The sequence below is a fragment of the Melozone crissalis genome, unplaced genomic scaffold (assembly GCF_028551555.1).
Source record: "Melozone crissalis strain CALT ecotype California unplaced genomic scaffold, PUWL_Pcris_2 ptg000013l_1, whole genome shotgun sequence".
NCBI classification, from domain to species: Eukaryota; Metazoa; Chordata; class Aves; order Passeriformes; family Passerellidae; genus Melozone; species Melozone crissalis.
Window position 1 is genome coordinate 42,331,724 of NW_026535791.1, and position 12,072 is coordinate 42,343,795.

Consider the following 12,072-nt stretch of genomic DNA (forward strand, 5'->3'; position numbering starts at 1 on the left):
TGTAGTAATACAAAATTGCAATGGTATCATAGTCACTACCAACCATGACTACACTCACCTTAATTTCAACAAACTGCTGTAATTAGTGATTTCCCTCATGGGGGTGTTGTGAAATATATCTAATTAGAGTCTAATACAGAGTTTTGTGATCTCCACAAGCAGTATCTAGGTAACTGAAAAGTGAAACATTATCTTTGTAAAGGTTATATTCTGAGGTATTTGGTGAAAGAGATACCAAAAAGAGAAAGAGATTTGCTGGATTGGTGACTTCTGGGCACGTGCAGCTTGCAAGGAGCCTTTCAGATTTCTGCTGTCCTTCCCAGGGGGGCAGTGATGCCATTCTCAGGCAGATGGGCTGTGTCTCTGTATGGAGTGGCTCTCATCCCCACACTGCCTGGAAGTGCTTGCATGCCCACAGACAAGATTCTAACTCCCTTTCCTCCTTTCGTTTGATAGTCTTCTGCATTGCCCCAAAAGCACAGAAAAGGAGTTTTCAGTAAACATCAGGACCTGGAAACCTGCCCAGGTCCTGAACAGGTATCTTAGGGAAGCAAGAGCTCACTGTGTGCACATCTGCACTTCTCCTATCATGGGTTAGAATCTGTTTGTCTTGGTGGTGTTGGAAGCCTGACAAAATGCACAAAGCCAACTCTCATACCCTTCTCCTTCATGAGATTCATTGTACTCTCTGTGTGTCTCTTAAAGCTCTTGTAATCATACCTTTATGACAAAATTGTGTTTTGTTTGAAGCAGGTTTTTAATCCTGTTGGTTATAGAGAATACCTTGAAAACATAATTTCTAAGACATGAAAATAAAGAAAACAAAAGAGCTTAAATACTTTCTAAAAGTTCCTTTCATGTTTTCTATCAGGAAAGATTATAAATCCTGTGTTTGTGATCCTAGCAACTTATCTAAAATTGATATACAGCTTTGGAAAGAATTCCTAGTTAACATTAGATTAACCTATACTCATACAAAATCGTGAATTACAGATGAATCCTTCCACAGTATTGAATTCATTACACAGTATTCGACAGAAAGGAAGGGAAGAATACTTTACTGCTGGGTTCACTCTCTGGAGTTATGTTTTCATACACATTTAAGACAGAACTGTCACAGTAAACATCCCTTGCCCAGCACAAATATTTGCACAGACTTGGTAAGTTGTGTTGGGAACCAGATGAATGTGTAAAACAACCATTTCAATAAGACATCTGTGCATTTCAGTCTCTCATACTTTTTTCCCTTTTTTTTTTCTTTTTCAGAAGCAGATGATGAATATACAGACTAGGATTTTCACACAGAGTCTTTATATACTATGAGGTCATATTAGCCTTTATTTTTCTCTTTAGCAGATTCTCTACTGCTGGAGATTCTTGCCAGACTGAACACCAAGAGAAGCTACTCTGCAGCTTGAGAACAAGTAGGGTAGAACAAATAAAATGGCTAATTTTGTGATAAGATGTACTAGAATCTTCTTTTTAGCATTACTAATGGTTTTTTTGGACTAATGTCCTCCCCATTTTCAAGCAATATATGGCTTTTCAGCATTTCCTTGCATACAGAAATTAGCCCTGGTCACCAGTAACTGTGCTAAATCACATTACTGCTGCTCAACAAGGAAATGCACTCTTTTTTGGTAGTTTTTTGGGTAGTTGTCCCTAGTACAGAATCTGTGATATGCATCTTTAATGCTGGGGTTCTTTAAGTGGGAACAATGGATAGGTGTGCCTGCACCCCAGGTTACTATGAACTTACCTGATAGGACAAGGAACAAACAGCCAAACTGAATAGTTAATGTTTGCTAAGCTGCTTGTTCAAAAATTTACTTCCCTGTAAGAAATTACAGCTTGTCTATGGACCTTTTCCTGTCGCTGGTGTTCGGAACCAAAGTGAGCAGTGTTCTACACAGTACATGAGATACAGAGAGACAGCACAGTATTTGAAATCATTATTAAAAGGCACCACAGAGTACTACAAGTAATTTTAGAAGTGTTTTTTCCTGAAGATCCAAATAGTCAATAATTTTTAAGAGGCATAAATTAAATATTGTTGTCTGAAGAAATGAAATACTATATCCGAATATTAGCACAAAGGACAATATAATGCACAATACAAACCCCACACTAATTCTGAATTTTGCTTCAAGCCATCTCTGAGACAGAAATTCTGCAGTTGAAAAGGTCACAATTGGCTTAAGGGGAGCTAACGTAGTGGGTGCAGCTACCCAACAGAGCACAATTAAGTTTTCAACTATAAAGCATATTCTTATGTAACACTTTCAGGGTGATACATCTCACACAAGAGTCTATACCCGAGATCCAGTTTTGTGATATGAAGAGAGCTGCCTTAATGAGGGTATTACCCAAAATTCGGGTTGCCAGAAAGCCTTATGTTCCATCTGAGACTTTAGCTGAAGCAGACAGATTTTCAGTTTACTGTTAAATGAAAATGCAATGTAGTTACATCAAAGTTTATGAATTATATGTCTTTAATTCATGCTTAATAGGGCAACAATTCAAAAAACAAGCTGCAGTGCTGACTCAGCAAGGCATATGTTCACGTTCTAAAACTTACAGATTTCAATGGGATTTGAGGGAGTGCAAAGAGTTGGGCTGAGAGTTTAAATTAAGATATGTTTTAACAGCTTGTTGCATTATAGCCCAGCAGCCCCTAAATTTTTCCCAAGCTTAGAGTTACCTTGTTGTTGTTATAAAAGTGAGAGGTGCTCTGTTTCGCCATGTATCTGAGTTAAAATTGGCAAAATCATCTGCCAGCATCTGTCTGCAGTTACTCTGTCCAGGTCTCTAGCATCTGACATTGGGGTGCTCAGTGGAGCATTGTTGCAAAGGTAGGCTCATAGAAAGTTTTCCTCTGTCATAGTGCTAATGTAGAAAAGTCCATAAAACACTTGGGTAAAAGTGGCTTGCTCTTATCACTTGGCATTTTAGAGCTTTTTGACTGTACATTCTGTTTCTTTGGGGGGGTGTTTCTTGCTTAGTGTCTAACACAATACCAATCCTCTTTCACCATTGGTTTCAGCTGCTGCTGTGAAAAAAGGACTGCTGAGACCTGGGGTAGAGGCTGTCCTCCTAGTTCTGGTGCAGCAGACCATGAAAAATGGGTAATTGGAAGTGGCAATGTGTTAATCTGCTATTGCACAATTCATCATAATTTGTCTATCTGAAGTTTCATTTTACATTGTTGCACAGTTTATTGATGCTCTTCCAATCTGAAGCTCTTAACATTAGCTTTGTGGGATGTCTTTATTTATGGCACCAACCTGCCATGTGTATTGTTCTTGTGGGTGTGAACAGTGGCTGCCTGATGCTCCAGTGAGACTGGAAAAAAGTGGGATGCTCAACAAAAATGTAGACAAAAATCACTGACCTGAACCTTGTAATCCTGCCAAAATATACTGAAGGGCTGCAGTAAGGCAGTAGTCTGCCTACATTAACTTTAGGGACTGAGCAGCTTGCACACAGGTTGGGACTCTATAAAATTTCATCAGCATAGTAATGAGCCAGTGAATCAGATCTAAACTGCATATTTAAATATTCAGTGTTAACTGTGAAAAAAAACTGCTGTTAAAGTAAACAAACACAGGATTCTATTTGTTTTCTATTCTATTTGCCTTTTCTTCCCTTTCTATCTTTCAGCAGAATGCGCAATTAACATTCTAGACGCCCTTTTTGGAAATAGTGCTATGTCACTGTAAGACTCTGAGGAATAAATTAGTTAAACTGTTGATAATACAAAATAGCAAGGGATACTGCAGAGACAGCAGATGGAAAGAAAATACTGAAGTAATTATTATTGGGAAGAGATTAAACTCTAGATCTTGCTTGGCTATTAGGAAGACTCACACTAGGACTGGTTTTCAAATAATGTGTTTTACACTGAAGGAGTGAAAATGTTCAGTATAGAAATCAGTAAATAAAATGTGCAGACACAGAGAAACAGGAGTGGAAAGAAAGATATCTTCTCTTGCAAAAAAGACTCACTAGAGAGAAGTATAAATTCTAATATTGTAATGTGAAATTCCAAAGGAGTCCTGTGATCACAAACAGGGTTAAGTACACTACACATGACCTGCATGTAGTTAGGCAAATTGGTCCAGAGTTAAAAGAATAAAGAGGGGAAGCACAGCCAAGTAATGAGAAACTCATGCAGAGCTGGCCACTGAGCAATGTGAAAATGGTGAATATCTTTGATTTAAGGAAAATTAAGTAATTTCTCATTCACCTTTCTACTGTTTTGATGATTTTCAATCCTTTTCTTTTTAGGAGCTCAGGGGTTATTCAAACTGCAGTAACCTCTCTAAAAACTTTCATCCAGAGAGGCATCAGGACAAAGCCAAATTTAAAAAAAAAAAAACAAAATCCAATAATGACAGCTGAGTTCAGGACTCACACTTTACTCTGTTTCAGACCTATTGAGCAGGACCTGTATACCCAGAAAAACAATCTAATAGTTGCCTCTGGTTTTAATTATACAAGGAAAGAATCCGTCTCTCCTGTACTTCTGTTAGTGGCTGAACATCTGCAGTACAGACAAGTGACCAAAAAGTTGGGGTTTTTTTTCTTTTTCAGTTCACAGCTCACTGGAATCCATTGCTGCCAAACAAAGTAGAGCCCTGGGTATATTTCCTCAGCCATAGTTTGGTAGGTCTACTAGTCAGATATGGAGCTATAAGTTCATCATCCAAAGCAATCTTTTTTTGTAGGCTGTGGAAAAAAATGTGGGGGAGGCAATCTCTGATAAGCACTTTTGGATGGTAGCTAACCAGACCTATCTCAACTTCCAATTTTTTTTTTCTTAGTAAAGCAAACAAAGAATGATGAACACAGACATAGACACCAAAACTTTAGGCAAGGCTGGTTTAGGTTAATCACACTTATGTTCAATTGTTTGTCATTGATTATTTCCAGAAGTTAATTTCATAAGTGAAACCACAGTCCATGCCAGAAATGGCTTACATATGGAAAGCAGATAAGTCAAATCAGCTCATACACACAATAAAAGGTCAAATCAATTCACACATTAAAGACATGCCTGCTATAACAACTCAGCTTCAAACAACTGGTTAGATTCTACTCACTTGTTACTTATAAAGGTGACATATCTATTGAGATAAATATAGTAAGTAAATAATGCCGGATCATACCCTGAAACAAATCCATTTAAGATCTCATTCAGGCATACAAAAAGATGTTAGAATTTAAATAACTTATGGTAAACACAATATTAATTTTCTGGATTAAATTGGCTTGAGTTCAATAATTTAAAATTATTTCTTTTTAAAATAATTTACTTTGAAGTCCCTCTATTTACACACCAAAGTACTAAAGAGTAAATAGCAGAAAGCAACAGGAATATAATTAGAAAACTGTCGGCAATGGAGAGAGACAGGGAGACTGACCTGGTGATCAGAGTCTGATTTTATTGTGGAATACAAACACTTGTATCCTATTTCAGGGAGACTAGTAACATGTACTACAATGATTGGGTTAAAATCACATACACAAACTCATGCAATAACAACACTTCTTGCTTACAGAGTTTAATGGGATTTTCTTTTTCTGGTAAACACATTTGATTTAATCTTCTTGTAATCTAGGTCTAATTTTCAATGTTCTGTTGGCTTTTGCCAAAGCATCCGTTATCAAATCTCTTAAGTTAACCAGGTCCAAAGTCCATCATCTGCCTTGTGTCCTTCAACATTCCAACAGAAAACACCAAAATAGACTGGCACCATGAATGTAAAAGAAGTGCACTAGAGAAGACCCCAAACACCAGAATGGAAGTGATACCAAATTTAAGAGCAAATGAAACAAAATATGCCTTCCATAATGAGCACTTTATCAAAATGTGAGTGCTTCTCTCTCAGTTGTAGCAGACCACTGAAATAATTTTGTTGGAGACTGACTAACTGCACATTCTGCATGTCTCAGAGGCCACAGGATATGATGTTTGAGAAGGGAAACCATGGAAACAGGCTCTATAGCTTTAAAGAACTTAACTCACCTGTCTTAAGGTGTCCAGCAACGTCCTGTTTGTTGCACCCAGAGGCTGCATCAGCAACTCATGAGAGAAGGCTTCCTCAACCAGTCCTGTGGGAAAGCCTGGCTTCCTAACCACACAGCTGATTAGGTGTTCAATGTCTTCTGTTGCCACACTTGTTGCCATTTCTACCTCATCTTCATGTCAATAGCTTCTTTCTGGCACACCTGGTCCTGCCTTCCTCTGCTGCCAAAGCTGATGTCCCAGGCACAGCAGCAGACCATTTCTAGCCTCTTTTCCAACCTGTGGGGATTCCAGACCCTCGGAGAGGATGGCAGCAATGACAGCTGCACCTCTTCAATGAAATAGAACCCACAGAAACAGGGAACCAGAACATTATTCTTCTGCTGATGTTAACAGAAATCCTTACTCCTCTTTGACTTTCTGAGTCACTACAGAGAAAGCATTGCCAATTTTACCTTCTGATTCTCATTTTTGTTGTCATTATAGTGCAAGAGTTCTATTATCATTACATTGCAAGGGTTTCATATTGCTAGAACTTCATACCTCCTTGATGTTTCTTGTAGGCAGCTCCTCTAGGCACTGACTCTTCCTTGTCCTCACAGTGACCAACTGAGTCCAGTTCCCCTCAACCAACCAACCCACTCTTTTATAACGCTCTTCTGACTGGCTACAGCTATGGCCTGTTAACATCAGGCCTGGTCCCAATCTCCAATAATTAACCCAGCTGCAACTCTTTAAGGAGTAAGATTACTTTCTATACTATCTATATTTTCTTATATCATATCCCCTTGCTTATTGTCATTCCTTCTTGCACTAGTGCTTCCACATTCCTTACTTCTCTACATGAAGATAATAGCGGGGGGGGGGCTGGTTTTGGCCAGGAAAGAGTTAATTTTCTTTATGGTAGTTCGTGTGGGGCTGTGCTTTGCATTTGTGCTGGAAACAGTGTTGATAGCACAGGGATATTTTCCTTACTGCTCTGCAGTGCTTGCACAGTCAGGGCCTTTTCTGCTCCTCGCCCCACCAGGGAGGAGGCTGGGGGTGCTCAAGGAGTTGGGAGGGGTCACAGCTGGGACAGCTGATCCCAGCTGGCCACAGGGATGTGCCACACCATATGGTTTCATGATTGGGATGTAAAGCTGGGCAGAACTAAAAAAAGCAGGGTGGGACACTCAGAGTGGTGGCATTTGTTGTCCAAAGTCACTGTTATGTGTGATGAAGCCCAGCTTCCCTGGAAATGACTTAACACCTGTCTCTCCAGCAGTGAATTAACTCCTTGTTTTGCATAGCCTTTGCTTTCCCTGTTAAGCTGCATTTGTTTCAGCCGAAGAGTTTTTTCACTTTTACCCTTTTGATGCTCTACTCCATCCCACTGCAGAAGGAGTGAGCAAGTGGCTGGGTCAGGCTGAGCTGCTGGCTGGGGTTAAACCACAACACCAGGAAAGATTAATGACAATGCGTTATTAGCTGACAGTGAAAACATTGCTGCAAAACATTCCCTCTGCTGAGTGTTTAGAATTTTTGCTGAATTAAAAACTTCTCTCATTCTTACCCTGGCAATGGGCCAAAATTGGGGCTTGCATAAACCCGGCAGTAGGGTGGGGTACAGCAGCACAGAGCTGTCACACATGTGATAGTTCCCCTGTGACCTTGGCTTTTCCCCAGCAACATGAAACTGCTACGTGTGACTCTGACAGTGCCTCGGGCTTCATGCCACTAGAGGTCATGAGATGTACTTATTATCTAAGCTGCTTTTGGAAAATGCTCTAATACCCACATCTAGTAGATGTATTTGTACTCACAGTGTCTGCAGACACTACTGTGGCCTCTAGATGTCCCAGTTTTGTATGCAGATAGCAACTACACCACAATAGATCACCCCACCTACTCTACTGCCCAAACCTAGAATTCATCTCAACTAGCACACAACAGGGGAAGCATGAGGAACTGGGAATATGTAAATAATATTAACATGAAAACCTTCTTTATAGAATGAACTACTCTATTTACTAAAATAAGGAATAAATAGGTAAAGACAATGCAGTATAACATCAAATCCTTCCTTACAGCACTGCAGGTGGCATCTGTTCCTACAATACCAGTTATGTCTGACCTGACTATTGTGATGCTGATTCCACCAATACATCTGTCTTGTGTCGGATGTCTCCTATCTTGGGGTTACAGCCTGCAATTGTGTTGATTGCTCCTCAAAGCAGCTGACAACTACTCTGTCTTTTGATTTCAGTCCTTTGTATCTTTCTCCTCTTTGACTTTGGCCAGCAGCCTAGCAATCAAGCAAAGAAAAAACACCCCTATCTGCATCATCCACATGAAAGCTTCATGTCCAGTGTTTTAGGGAGCTGTTAAACATCTCATTCTGTCACAACTTTGCCCAGACTTATTATCATAATTTTTCCAGTAGATGCAGATCTGTGGAGAGAGGGTTCTACTATTGGAGCCAGCATGTTTCCCTTTAGAGCTTCCCATTGGTATTAGCCAGAGTCCACCAGAAGCTAAAACTCGCCCAACAGCACTGCCTGACCAGCCCAAATTTGGTAATTCTTGGAAAGGAACAACCAGCTCTCAGTACTGGCATCACCTGGTCTTGTTTTGGATTAATCCTCATCTTTCAGCTAGGCAGCCACCTCTGCTTCCCTGAATCAGGGTTCTCCCAAATTGTGTGGAACCCAAAATGAGCCAGTATTGGTCAATTGTAAATAAAGTTTTTAGATTCCACTGTAATAAAAATTTACAATTTAAGTTTGGTTTTGAAACACCACTATCAGACTTTTGCCAGTATGGAAAGCTCTAGAGATGAATATTGTTGCTAAAACAGATAATTACATCCACAATCTCATAAGTGATAATCTAATCTCATTTTATCATCTATTGATAATTTCATCAATGTCTATAAATACCTGAAGGAAAATTGTAAAGAAGCTGGAGCCAGGCTATGCTCAGTAGCAAGACCAGAAGGTAAAAGAGAGAAGGTTCCCTCTGACCATCAGAGCATCTTTTACTCTGAAGGTGACTGATCACTGGCACAGGTTGCCCAGAGAGGTTGTGGAATCTCCATCCATGGAATTGTTTAGAGGCTGTATGGACATGGTCCTGGCCAACCAGCTCTAAGTGTGTCTACTTAAGCGGGGAGGTTGGGCAAAATGGACTACAGGGATCTCTTCCAACCTCAGCCATCCTATGCTTTCTGGGCAGTTATCTGACAGTCTCTCTCCCTTAGTAATTTCTAATCTGTGCAGAAAATTGCTTTGATTATATGAATTGACTGTATTAGTACACTGTTAATAATTCAGCTCTTTCAGCAGAATTAGAGCCCATACTTCCTTACCTCTAGTTATTCCTCAAACCTCTAGGCTTCTTTTTAAACTGTAGAGCAGCTGTTGTCCAGCACAATGGGAGTAATTTATCCATGGGTGTTTTAGGATCTCATATTTCTGGGAAAAATTGTTTTCCTGTAGGAGAAACTACAAGTTTCCTGTTTGATCACTTCTTTCCAGAACAAAAGCAAAAATAAGCACCATCAGACATAACTTCTCATGACAGACCTAACCTTTTCCGGTCCAATGTCTCAGCATGCCTCTGGGCTGCCTAATTCAGATGAAGCCAGGATACTTAGCATGACTTTAGTGACTGAGATTCATTTTCTAGCCTGTGCAATGCCTACAGGCATACATCTTGAACATAGCCAATGTTGTTATCATATTTCTAGAGTCCCATACCTTCTGAGTGGTTTTCTCACAAGCAGCTCTTCACAGCAGTGTTGTTCCTGCTTCTTAGTCAGGGCTCCTACAAGGCTCTCCCTGACTGGCCAACCCACCCCCTTTTATCCCAGTTATCTTCATTAGCCACAGCTGCTGCCCAATTAAGGACATCACAGCTGCAGCCCATCAAGACCAACCCGGGCTTATGAGGGCAAGGCCTATATACAGATATTCAAATACAATACAGATATTTTACTAGGACTCCTACTATATTTCCCCCTTTTCTTTTACATACAGATATTCAAATACAATATAGATATTAAAGTACAATGCATACATTTCCCCATGACTCAAAGGCCATTTACAACACACACAGCTCCTTGCTCAAAGGCCATATTCTCACAGCTCCTTGACTCAAAGGCCACATTCCTCCACAACTCTTGGCTGTCTTATCCCTGCCACATTCTCCACAACTCTCTGGCTGCATATCTCCATCCTATCTTCCACAGCTCTCAGGCTGCCATAGCTCTCAGCTGTACTATCTTCTATCACGTCAGGGTCACCACTTATTGTTAACATATTTCTAGAGTCCCATACCTTCTGAGTGGTTTTACTCACAAGCAGCTCTTCACAGCAGTGTTGTTCCTGCTTCTTCATCAGGGCTCCTCCAAGGCTCTCCCTGACCGGCCAAGCCCAGCCCCTTTTATCCCAGTTATCTTCATTAGCCACAGCTACAGCCCAATTAAGGACATCACAGCTGCAGCCCATTTAGAACAACTAGGATCAGGGCAAGGCCACTTATACAACACATATATTTACTAGGACTCCTACTATATTCCCCCTTTTTTTTTACTTATAGATATTGAAATACAATATAGATATTCAAGTACAGTACATACATTTCCCCATGACTCAAAGGCCATTTACAACACACACAGCTCCTTGCTCAAAGGCCATATTCTCATGGCTCCTGGCTGTCACAGCTCCTCAACTCAAAGGCCATGTTCTTCTACACCTCTCAGCTTCTATCACATCTTGTTGTCTTTATATTTCTAGAGTCCCAGCTCTCAGGCTGCCACAGCTCTTGGCTGTCCTATCTTCTATCATGTCAAGGTCACCACTTGTTGTTATCATATTTCTAGAGTCCCATACCTTCTGAGTGGTTTTACTCACAAGCAGCTCTTCACAGCAGTGTTGTTCCTGCTTCTTAGTCAGGGCTCCTACAAGGCTCTCCCTGACTGGCCAAGCCCAGCCCCTTTTATCCCAGTTATCTTCATTAGCCACAGCTGCTGCCCAATTAAGGACATCACAGCTGCAGCCCATCAAAAACAACCGGGGCTTATCAGGGCAAGGCCTATATACAGATATTCAAATACAATACAGATATTTTACTAGGACTGCTACTACAGCCAAAGTTTAATGAAGCATAATTTTGACTTTCTGTTTCTCTATCAAGAAGAGAACAAGGGGCTTTGGAGGGTTTTTTTGGTGGTGTTTTTTTGTTTGGTTTTTTGTTTGGGGATTTCTTTTGGTTTTTTGGGTTTTTTTGGTCATAGGTTTTTGTATAATTGTGTAAATATGGAATAGAAATATTTTCAACAATTTGAATGCCCACACTGTACCCACCCAATCTCTCCTGCTGTACGCTTCTGAACTGCATTCAGGAAAACCTTTTGCAGACACTGTTTCTGGTAGTGGTCAACTGACAGCTGTCACTAATAGAGCACCCATGTGCATGTTTGCAGTTTCAAATGATGTTCACATAGACCCTTCTTTTGTGCACAAGGTCATATCATAAAGAACAAGCCTCAACTGAGGCTCACTTATTCTTTCCAGAATGTTTGTTTCAGAATCTTCTGGCACAGGTTGAGTTGTGGCACTTGTTGAGCTGTGATATTCACTTGTTTTAATATTTATGGGGAGCATGGTGGGAAGTGATGAGAAGAATGATTGTTTAGCTTCTTCTTTGAGTGATTGCAACTTTGAAAGTCATAACCCTGATGTGCAAACGCAAAGGGTAATGAACTGCCTTCTTCTGAGGAAAAAGAGACAACTTGCTGTGCCCCTAGTAGAATGACACTTGCTGATATCACAAACAGCTAGAAGGGGAAATAAATCTGTTTGGGTACAAGGGAGATGACAGAGCACTCTTACATAGATAAATTTTCTAGTCATATCCCTCTCAGACACCCTGAAAATTTATCATGACTCAAAAGCTGAGTTGTGGCTGCATGATGAGTGACTACTGTGTCTTGCAAATAGCACAAAACAGCTTTTACTCTAGCTAGACTTTGTCTACTGGAAAGGCTAATTATGATTTCTGCA